The sequence below is a fragment of the Camponotus vicinus genome, unplaced genomic scaffold (assembly GCF_025532165.1).
Source record: "Camponotus vicinus isolate PSW18456_S1 unplaced genomic scaffold, iyCamVici1.0 SCAF_3, whole genome shotgun sequence".
NCBI classification, from domain to species: domain Eukaryota; kingdom Metazoa; phylum Arthropoda; class Insecta; order Hymenoptera; family Formicidae; genus Camponotus; species Camponotus vicinus.
Genome location: NW_028141967.1, coordinates 1,105,508 through 1,117,828, shown reverse-complemented (window position 1 = coordinate 1,117,828; position 12,321 = coordinate 1,105,508). Strand labels below are relative to the sequence as shown.

General features: G+C 35.8%; 1 protein-coding gene across 6 annotated transcripts in view; it reads right to left on the bottom strand.

Moving 5' to 3' along the window:
* The window catches only part of LOC145968172 (caveolin-3), a 107,772-nt gene that overhangs the window by 52,435 nt on the left and 43,016 nt on the right, over nt 1-12,321 (bottom strand). The gene's annotated exons all lie outside the window — the stretch shown is intronic.

Here is a 12,321-nt window from a genome sequence, read left to right as displayed (position 1 = left end):
AATCTGATTATTTATTTTATTCTATTTTTTTTATATATATGCTATAAGAAACTACAATTTCTTCAGAGTTTTCACTCTGGATTTACATTTCCGTTTTTCTCATTTTCATCTAATTTAGAAATAAAAGATGTTAAGAGAAAGCTAGCAAAATAAATCCAAAGAACACGCTGCAGCGCGGCAACGATTTCATTTCTCGTATTAATTTCGTATCTGCTTCGAATATACTCGATTATATTCGCCATAAATATTGAAAATGTAATTTTGCTCCAAAAATCACAGCGTTCTCGGGTCAGCATTATGTCGTCGAGAAACTATTATATTATCGTTATCGACTTATCGTCATCGAAATAAAGTCACGACAATACGACATTATCTCGCGTGTTTAAACAAATGTTATGTAACTGAGATTAGAATTAGTATCGCACGACGTTTCATCTCTCCTCTCGTATTGCGTAATCCTTCAACATAACGCGACGCGAGACCTCCTCCCTAACGAGTTAGAAACGAACGTTCGTCCGTATTATGTATAGCCTTGAGGCAAATAGGTCACCTGATACAACGATAACAATTACCGGCCCGATATTAGTTTCTTGTAACGCGAATAAAATGTCTCCGGACACGTTTAAAAAGCGCGAAATGCGAAGAAGGATTTATTGAGAAAAAAAAACCCGACAATTGTACAAAAAAATGTCGCTTCATAATCCTTTTTTTATATAAATCGTCGATATATCGTATTAATAATCATATTCGTGTAGCCTCCGTATCTCTTTTGTGAAATTTTACAAATTTTAATATGTGATTAAAGAGAGAATTATTCCGTCAAAATAAATAAATACTTAATTTGTTTAATAGCGGTTCATTAATTATGTCTTTGATCCTTACGATTAAAATATAACATGTTTTTTGCTTTATATTCAGATTATGACACATTCCCCGTTTAATTCATTCGCATGACTCACAAACTGCAGCCTGATAACTCGCACGTTCATTTGTACACGTAATCTTTAGTTATGGCAAATAATCGCCGAATGTTTCATCACCGAGCAACGTTCCGTCGCCGAGTCTAAATGTTTTGTATTATTCAAACTACCCGCTCGATTAATCATCCTCATCGAGCGATAATAACTGCCGACTAATACTAACCATAAAAAAGAAAATATTGTTCATTATCGATGAAACTGCAGCTTTAAAAATATTTGCCCGATTGTGTAAGAGTCGTTAATTTTTTTTCTTTTAGAACATTATTTCTTTTTCCTTCGCTACTCAAGAATTATTTATTCGAAATAGACGCTGATGCAAAATTAATCGGCGAAATAAAAGATTAATCCACAAGGATTTAATTCGAAATGAGAATCGACGGGAAGGAGATGCATAAAAGTACGCATCGACGATGCATTGTTACGAGAAAGATAACGATACAGGCGATACAACGAGCGCGTCATTAATGATTATCGCGCGACGATAAGCCGTTTGCAATGACATTAGATGATAATTGCGCAACGAATTTGTTTATTCGCTCGCGCGTGGTTTCGAAATCAGCTTTGTAATCGTTCGTCGGCGATAAACAGGTGCGTATGCGCAATTCGAGAAGCTATTTTTCGCTCTCGGTCGTAATCTGTATCATTCGATCGTATATACATATATTAGAGCAAGTAGGAAGGAGAGAGAGGGGGAGAAGAGAGAGAGAGAGAGCCAAGATGGTGACGGAGAAATTCCGAATACGTCGTCGCAATTGCATGTCACAAAAATTCAATCGTCGTCACAACAGATGCTGTTATCCTCGTACGAAAAGTACAATCCGATTAAATAATGAATCGAACATAACTGTACATCACGATAGTAAGAACTATTTTATTCCGCATTGATATACATATGTACGAGAATCGCGTGTATATTTCCGCAAATTGCTCTCTGGCGAATAATTCTTTTATTATCGTCGAAAACAAATAGTAGGCAAATTTCAAAAGCAAATACACAGATTATTTAGGTTGATTATTTAATTAAATTTTTTTGCAATAAAATATTTTTGAAAATTGATTTCTTTCAAGAATAATAAGTACAAATGTACAAAAAAATATTTGTTTAAATGTTTAAAATTCAATAATTGAAGTAATAGATTTGAGAATGAAACCTCAGACGCTCTCATTTAAAATAATATACAAGTTTTAATTTGTCTGTCTCTAAAAATTTAATTAAATAAAATGAAATAAAACAAAATTAAGATTAAATAAAATTTTAATTAATAACACACAATATAGTATTATTTTATATTAATCAATCAATGATAATTTAATAGAAGAAATAATTTATTTATCTGAATTTTCCATTTTACGTTATCTTTGTTCATTTAAAATTACTGTAAATCGAGACGAGCAGTTTGCTTTATACATTAAAAGTAAAATGTATAATCTGTTCTACCATGTAATATATTTCAATTATTGAATTCTGTCGGCGTAAATTTTATTTGTACAAATATAACAATTTTATTTTGCACAAATCGCATAAACAAGCGCAATTTTATTTTAACAAACTGGATAAATATACATCTCTCTAATGAGAGATAAAGTGTTCTAAAATAGACTTGTATTTACTTAAATTGCATATATATGCGCGTATTTCGTCAACGTTCGGAATAGTGTTGCAATAAAATAGCATGTAACTACGTCACGTTGGCACGAGGCGTCCGTGATCATTCGCGATTATCGCATATGCAATTAAATAACGGCGTGTCTTATGTAATCGATAGAAAAACTTTATCGTCGTCTATTATTTTCACAAATACCGAATAATCACTGCGTTCACGTCAAAATTCGTGGAAAAAAAAAATTAAAAATAGCTCGCTTCAATTAACTCATCGCGACACAAATGAAGCAATAGGACTCATCGAGATAGCCCGAAATAGACATAGTTCGGCGTGTGCTCCTCTGTTTCCTTTTACATAGCTGTGCGTGGTATTGCTATCGTAATACCGTGCGCGACAATAGAATTAGACGGTGAGTAGACCAGTGGGACATGGAATTGGCGGGAATGCAAAATCGACGACCGGGAAGCCGGAGGCGACCGGATGCCCGACTATGTTCTCGAAATAAAGCGACAGGAAACCAATCGGGAATGTCGGGCAGAATAATCTAATCTTGTACAGGAAATTTTCAGTCGTTTTCAAAAAATAATACATATTATGTAATGATACAATGTAACAGTAAAATATATCACCTGATAAAATAAACATCTCCCTTGTCTTGATACGAAAAACATAAAAAAAGCAATTATGCAGGACAAAAAATGAGAAATTCAATCCATTCTGGGACTGTGCGTTGGAGACGACGTAGAAATTTCTTTTTTACTGAATATATTGCATTCCAATTATTGCCTCGTTAATATGCTTTAATGACAAGCACGTTTTCTTTCCCAAAAATGAATTAAAAATGAATTATCGTAAATGAAAAGAAAACATATACTGGGTGTTAAAAAAGTCTGGACAAAAACATAGTTATTTCGAAGAAGAAATATGTAATTTGCAATTAATAATTACATATTTTTTCTTAAAAATAACTATGTATTTTCTTTACACCAATTGATTCCTCTCATTATTTTGTACATAAAAGTATTAAGGTAAGATAATCGAAAAATGAATATTTTACAAAATATTTTACGGTTTATGTAAAATTAAGAAATGATTTCAAGCCTCATAACTCGGAAAGTACTTAACGAAAACTAACTTAATTATAGTGTTTTGGAAAACTCTCGAGATGAGCTACAAGAATATGCAAAAGCATATTTTATAAGGGTGTCCCATTTAAAAAGTTGAAGGTGACCTTCACGTGACCTTCAAATAACTCTTCAAGGTCAAACCAATGGTACCATGTTATGTCCCCCTCGAAGCCATACAACTTTTGTCTGAAACACTTTCTAGTAAAACTCTTCCTTATCGAGATATTCGACCGTGTCCAGACTTTTTTAACACCCAGTATAACGATAGTAATAACTCCTAAAATTCGAAACGAAAGAGAAAAAGGTTAACGAGCGGTTAATTAAATGTCTATAGAAAGAAAGAGGAGCAAACGATTAACGTCATTTTTCGTTGCACAGCAACTGTCCTTCCGGCTGAGTCACGAACATGATAAAGACCTTACGTGTTCCTCGCCACGTAAAGACAAGTCTCGTGTTGCCCAAGTTAAATCAAAGTTTTGTACTGAATCATCGTTAAATTGCCCCGAGATTCATAGGAGACGCGCTTTTTCGGAGCAAACGCGGTCCAAATTTGTGTCCAAACGCGCCATCGCGCAGTCCGATCTGCTCGCTAAATCTATAATTAATTTACGGCTCTCTTCATAAATCACATCGAGAACGAGGCCTCCGCAGTTTGCGTCGCAGATCGATATCTGACACGTCAGTTACATGATAGTCAGATAGGCGAGATAACATCGAGTACGCCTATCGGCGTCACTATTATTCATCGTTTTACCGTTTCTACCGGGGAGAACAAGCCGGCCTTCGCTCGTGCTCGTCCGTGAGCGCGAACGAGAATTTTCTTCGATCCACGTCACCTCTTCCCTCGTAAATAGAAACCACCTGCGCGATATTTCAATCCCGCGTAAATCCACGCGGAAAACGCGATGTAACTCGTGCGAAGGACTCGCAGCTTCTATCGCTTCGCGAGAAGGATACCCGGTGAGAAATTACGATCGAAATTTACGTTTCGAAATACGGCGCATGAATATCGAGAAACAAAGTAAAAAATAAAACGGTAAAACCGAGCGTGACAAGCAAAAAAATGCAATAAGGTGGAAAAAAAATTCAAAAAGGGGGGAGAGAAAATATATTAAAATGACGTAAAAATTTGTTTGCAGTCAATCAAAATTATACCGCGGAGAATTTAATTTACCCGAGTCGATTAATGGTATCAAAGTGTGACGTATCGAATGCAATATTGCATCTTGCATCTAGAGACTATCTAATTGCGGTGTATTTTTATATAACATAGAGCGCATTATGACTGTTTTATGTAACGCTCTCTCGCGTACGGCCGTTACAACATACGGTAACGTGCAAACAACCATCTATATAATGAATTACACATCATAATCAGCGATTACCTTGCCGACACTATTTCGCGCAACATCCTCGTAATACGACGGGAATCATTATGGAACAGCGCGATCGATTTCAAGCGGACGGAAAAATACTCGAGAATAAAAGAGACAGATAAATGAATCAGCGGTGGACATTGTCGCGAAATGGATAAGAAGCGTAAGAATTCCCCTTTTTTTCTATCGCGGAATACCGTTACCATTATGGCAAGGTGAAATGACACGTAAGGGAAATGTCATTGGCGATTTTATCCGCGCTTTAATCCACCTTCGACACCTTCGATCGGCATCGTATAATCGATCACGTGGCGTTTACGTCTCAGAAAAACCTAACGAAAGATTAATTAAAAGGAAACATTTTTGGCTTTATTATCTTTATTCGCGTTTCCTCCTTCTCGCTTTATCTTCCACGTGTATACGACACGATTATATTTTATCGGGATGTAAATCTCTTATTTACAACGCTCGTGAATGCAATAATGCAATTCTCGATGCTTATAACGTCACGAAGTCGAAAATACAAGTGTAGCTAATATAAGCGTTCGCTATATATTATCGCGAGAGTTATATCCGGAACTGCGAGAGATCGATGGCCAAATCACGCGATCCGCCTGCCTGTGTAGTAATTTATGGATATTATATATACATAAATATATTATGTTATGTATGCGGAAAATATCGACACTCTTTCATAATTTAGCGACATTACGAAAGTTGGAATTTTAAAAATATGCTCATAATTATTGTTGGGCGTTACATAAATCTGAATGGACAGTATTAAGAATAATGTAAAAAATAATAATTATACGAAAATTGTATGACAATTTTCCATACGTAATTGGTAATTTTTATATCTGCGGAAAAATTAGCCACTTCATGTTTTCTGAAAATTATATTTTAATAATTCTACTTTTTTATTCGTATAATAATATTTTCAATTATTTTATTTCGTACATATAAGATAAATATATTTAAAAAAATATATTATTTTAGCATTATATAAAATATCTCAACTTTTCTCACAAGTGTTTTTCAAGATCTTTTCCTTATAATATAAAAAAGTATCTATTTTCGCGAGTAAATCGAGCAATTTTAATTTCAATCGTGTATTTATATTTTATGTAACCTTTCTCTATTTTATATATTATAATTTAATCTTCATTTTATATATATATTAAATTATCTAAAGTATGGACGAAGCATTAATTAAAATTTTCCCTAGTTCAGAATATTTACATCATGACGAAATTTTAATTAATTCAAAATTATTCTATTTTTAGCACGATAAAACGTCTCAAAATTAGCATATACACATATACGATATCTATAATCGACAGGTTAGAATTAATCCCGGCTTCGCAGCCAATGTCGATTGTCGTGCCGCCTTCGTTGCGTTACATAATGGCGATTATACAAGAGTTGCATGCTACGCGCGCCGTGGTCGGATCAGGGCCAACGATATTACGTAGCAAATAAATATATAATTGGGTTGGCCGCATCTCGCCGCGAGTAGGCTTAATTCAAGGCTGGGTCCATGACATAGAATCTCGATATTCTTACGCGCGCCGGTCGGTACGATATTAGCGCGATATTAACGTCATTATACGAAAGCGCATAGAAATTATTCTCCCGCGAGGAATCCCGTTTGTTACATTCGCCGAGTACGATCATCCATAATAACGGATTATTTCGAAGAAATGTGTCACGGAACGCAATAAATGTAGTGTTTGCGTAGATGCTGAATTGTACATGTGCAATCGATGTTGAATGAGACAAAATCCTCCTTGATTGCGCGTAATGGCGAATGCGACAGCCAAAAAGGAGATTGTAAATTAGTAATCGACGGCCAAGAACCGAACTATTATTTAATTGCGTTTGCGAAAGTTTTATTAAGATTTCAACTTCATCTTCATAAACGGAAACTTAATTACGTACAGAGCTATCTCTTGTTTCGAGAGAGAAAGAGTGTGTATGTGTGTGTGTGTTTGAGTAAGAAGTTATCTATGCTATGCAAAATAAAGTTCCAACGTATTGCAAAAACAACGATAAACGCAGTTGCAGAAATAATAAGTTGAATGGCCGCGAACATCGTTTTGTTTCGTTATTCTGGAAAATAACACATATATATAGGATGCAGAATACGTTCGATAGATTATTAACACACGACAGAGAAAAATTTTTCCATGACGTAAAAATTCGAAAATGAAATAGTTTTGCGTCATAAATCTTTAAAAGTAATATATTGAAAAAAGGCATCGATTATAATTCAAATTAAAATCTAAATTTTAAAATTACATATATATAATAAATTATCGCGTATATAAAAAAATTAATTTAATTGCACAGCAGGCTAACATTAACGAAGAGCGATGAAGACTGATAAAGTGTTTCTCTTAAAGCGATATAAGATTTAAAGAAAAAGACCTTATTTCCTCTTACGTCGTGATTAAAATATTTTTCTCCTGCCATGTTTGATTAAATTGCAGAAAGATTGCTAAATTAAATCAATAATACATTCGATGTAATATTGAGAAATTTAATATTTTAAAATACACGCTCTATAAAAATGAGCAAAGAATTTTTGTCTTTAAAGAAATTAGAAAAAAAGAGATATTTTTATTATTATAAATAATGAAAAATTTTCACGATATTTTTTTAAACAAAAGTGTCTGCAATTTTCCGAGAAATAGACTCTTTATAATTGAACGATACATTTCTCTTTCTGCTATTAAAAATATGTGTAAAATTGTAGCAATTATATAGTAACGATGTTACATTATGACTGTTAAAAGTTACGCATAAAGAGCGTTACGCATAAAGAGCGTTATATCTGCAACTGCACTTGTACAAGCGACGCGCGACGTTATTATCTGTCAAAGATCGACGTTATCGCACGCTACGTCACAACGAGGAAAAAAATGCGCGTTCGATGATCTCTTTTTTTATTTTCGTCGACGAGTAACGTCGAGAAGTGACTAGGTGGACAAACACCGTCTGGTTCGCCCAGATAAAGGGGGTTACCGTATGATGCAATCGTATACATATCGATAACAATATCCCGCGCGAGATATTATATTTCGTAGCAGACACACGGGCTCGCATTTTCTCGATTGTCCCACTGAATCTTACTCGCGCTCCGAAATCGCAAATCGCAATCGGGCGCGAATCGGCGCGTCTTAATCGCGATCGCTTCCAAGGCGAACCGGCCGACTTCTCGTGCTCGTCGGCGAGCACGTTTATTTGTTCTCCAGCTTTGAGAAAACGAGAAATAAAACCGGAATCCCGAAGGCGACAGCCTGCCCAATTATATCGATTATTTCGATATCTTCTATATAAATCAAATATCTGAATTGGAGAGTTTATTTTCTCACAAAGTATCTTAAAATTGCATTTTTTGAAAATGAGGAGTATAAAATTATTATTAACTTTCCTAACTCAATATCAATTTTTAAAATATTCAAGATATAAGCTTGTGTATTTATATATATGGATATTACACAAATATATCCGATTATTTTAGTTATATTCGCAAAAAAATATACATACATATAGATACTTGGATAATGTCCATTATCATAAATTGTTAATCCCGGAAACTTAATATTTTTAATACAAAAACTTCCGAGTATTCATTAGCTTGTTTACGGAACTAGAGAAAGTGCTTTGATCGAGTGATAATAAATTTTACAACGATTCTGTGCGCAGCAATGCGTTACATTATTTTATTGCATATTACCTTAAAAATGGAATCGAGTACTCTCCAATTATTTATAATAAATAACACTTGAGCAATAATCTCTCTATCCAGATATCTTGAAAATATTCGGACATTAACTGTTGAACATAAATTCCACGATTCACGATTAATTAATAATAATCAGAGCAAAATATGTTTGATAACACATCAATATAAAGTCCAATATAATAGTATATATACAAATATTATAATAAAAATGCTGATACTGTTTACTCTATTTCCCTGTTTGAAATAATTCTCTAGTCACTGTCGATCCAAATAAAAAAATAAAAAAATAAAAAAATCATCGTTTATGGAATTATATAATCAGCGCGGGACGTAATTTTGTTATCAATATTAAAAATGCGCGTAATCGAGAAAAAAATATATTACATATAACTGGTAAAAAAGAAATTCACCTATATTACATATAACTGGTAAAAAAGAAATTCACCTTGATTCTTCCGAAAGATACGCAAATCGACGCCCTTTTAAGACGGAAGGGCATAAATTCCCCTATCAATCCCACGATTATGTCGATCAACCGCGGCTGCGATTTCCTTCCCCGCCTCCCCTCTCGCTATCTCGTCTACGTCGACAGTCGGTCGATCGGGCGTGACTTAACTTAACGACAATGCACTTTGTTCGCGCGGATAACAAAGAAGACCAACGAGGCTTCACGCACAAGGATCTCCAGAGTGAGAAAGAGAGGAGAAGAAAAAGAGGGACACGGGGTGAGAAAGACAAAGAGAGAAGCAGAGGGAGAGAGGGAGAGAGAGAGAGAAATTCGCGCGCGACGACGAGAGGAGCGGGTTTCCACGCGATGGCGAGAAAGGGAGGAGGAGGGCGAGAGAGGAAGGGGTCGCTCGGTGCAGGGCCTTGGACATGCTGTCCTTGACTCAGCACAGTTACCCCGGACCGAAGTATGACGTCATTCTGCATAACTCGCCTAATTGCATCGTTGCTGCCGCCGCGCTGCACCTCCCCTACTTTGTTCCGACGTTTCCCTTCCTTCCCTCCAGATACCACTCGTCCTCCCCTCCCGTGTTACTCCGACAAAGCTCGTGATAACTCTAACTAGAACCCGTCTCGAAAGAGCGCAGTTGCGTCGCCATGAGTGAATGCTGCATTTTTCAGATTAGGCATTTTTTTTCCTTTACAGTGAATTTACATGATTCGCGAAATTATAATTAAAAATAAGACAAGACGGGATAATAATAAATTGACAAATTCTTTCGGATGGTAAATAAGATGGATTAATATTTAAGGAATTTCAAGTAAACAAAAATGAAATAAATAATTTCAATCAAATAAATCATTTCAATGAAAAAAATTCCTACAGTTACATATGACATTTCACAGATAAATATGCACGTTATTAACATCAAAACAACGATATCCAAATGACGCAATTTGACGTCAATGGCGTGCATTTTCTATCTACGTCATATGTAACTATACATTCTTTTTATTTATATAAAATTCTTTAAAAATTAATGCATCTCCTTTATTGTCTGAAAGAATTCGTTCATCAGTTATTAATTTACTTTTATAGCAGATATGTACATAATTATAATTTAAAATAATTATTCATTTATTTTTATCTATTTAAAATAATAACTATTTATTGTACAAGCTGTTTCATTCCTTGTATGTTGTTTTTAATTTCTTTAATTAATTTCGAGTTAATTCTTCCTTAATAAATATATATATATATCGAAAAAGCCATCATTTATCATCCTGTGTAATATCGTATATTTTTGTAATTAAACACGAGGTATATTTTTGTAATTACATTGTATATAAAATAGAATATAATTTACTTTAATTCTCAAATTAGGGAATTAAAGTAAATTCTATTCTATTATATAGAATTATATTTTCTATTAAAATTTTCTCCAATTTAAAATAAATTAAAACTAACATATTTTTATTATTTTATTACTCATTGAGAGATTTTCCTGAGAACTTTGAAAAAAATCTTTTTTAATCTCTCATTATCGATCTCGATATTTTGGTCGCGATATTTTTATTGGGAAAAACTAGACTTTTGCAACAGAACCTATTGGAAACTAACACGCAAGTAATGGAACTATATATATTATAATATATTATTTTGCCATTTTACTCTTAAAATAGTTCTCTATATCACGACTCCGAAGCCATTTATTACATCGCGTTATTTGTGAGCGCACGATTATCGATTTATAATTATTCAACATTCATATTTGTTTGCATGTATCGCACCTGACTGCCTCGTTTGAAACGACGGCGCCGAATAATTTATTCCGGCAGCGTATCCGGCCCGGGCGGCGCAGTTTTGCGATACTCGCCTCGATCTCGGCTCGCGCGAGTCAATGACATCATTAAGCGACGAGCGTGCGTCGTGTGCAACGTGGAGGACGCGAAGGCCCCCATGGTAATGCGCGAAATACTTTCTCCAAAGTAATCGACCAAGTAGTAGTCGCCGTCTCCGTCGCGTTCGACGTTTCTGTCATCCGTCTCGAGGATAAGTGCATTCGCGTGTCCGCGCGCGAGTCAGCTATTCATGCAGAAGCCTGGTAAATCTCATATTTAAGAAAAAGAGGGAAATTTATGATTCTAATTTCGCGACAAGTCCATCTCGCCTTCGTCGGGAGAATTTACAAATTAGAGAAAAGAGCCACACGATTCGCACGCGCACGCACGCACGCACGCACGCACCTTGTGCCTCCGGAGAGGCTATAGATATTCGCGACCGGCTCGAAATATTTTACAGTCGCCCCTCATCTTTCTCGCGACCCTGAGATCGTGCCCCTACCCCCCGGACTCGGCGCAGCGCGGCTCGAGAAAAAGACGATGAAGGCGCGAGGTGGATCGTTACGACCCTGAATTGATCCGTATAGCACCGCCGTCGTCATTGTCGTCGTCGTCGTCGTCGTCGTCGTCCTCGCGGCCAGCAACTTGAAGAAAGAAAGAGAAAAGAGAGAGAGAGAGGGGGCGAGGGGGAGGGGGAGAAAGAAAGAGAGAGACCAGAAAGAAAGGAGTCATCGACTCGGGTTTGACTTGGCCTTCGGCTATTACCGCCTCGGCCAACTGAGCCAAACCTTTTTGCAACGCCACGTAGATAAACAAAGTGTCTGACAGGGGTCGACTTCCCTTCGTTCCCTCCCTTACCGCCGCTGCACGAAAATAGGCGATTATCGATCGCGAGTTTGCCTTCGACCGCCCGGATCCGGAGGAGAGATTATTATTGTTGCCGCGATCGTTGCACAATTTATCCCATCTCTCCATCTCCCGTGTGCTTTCGACGCACATGTCGTTATTTTTGCAAAAATTTTCGTCAAACGAACATTGATTATTCCTTTTCTATCATCATTTTTTATTATTCTTCGAGTCGTAGTATTATTTTATTACATCGCGATATATACAAAGGCGAGTCGTTTGCTACTGAAATTTATCGCTCTGGAATAATCCCCGGATTGCAAAATATTTTCTTCTTCAGCCATAGTTAAC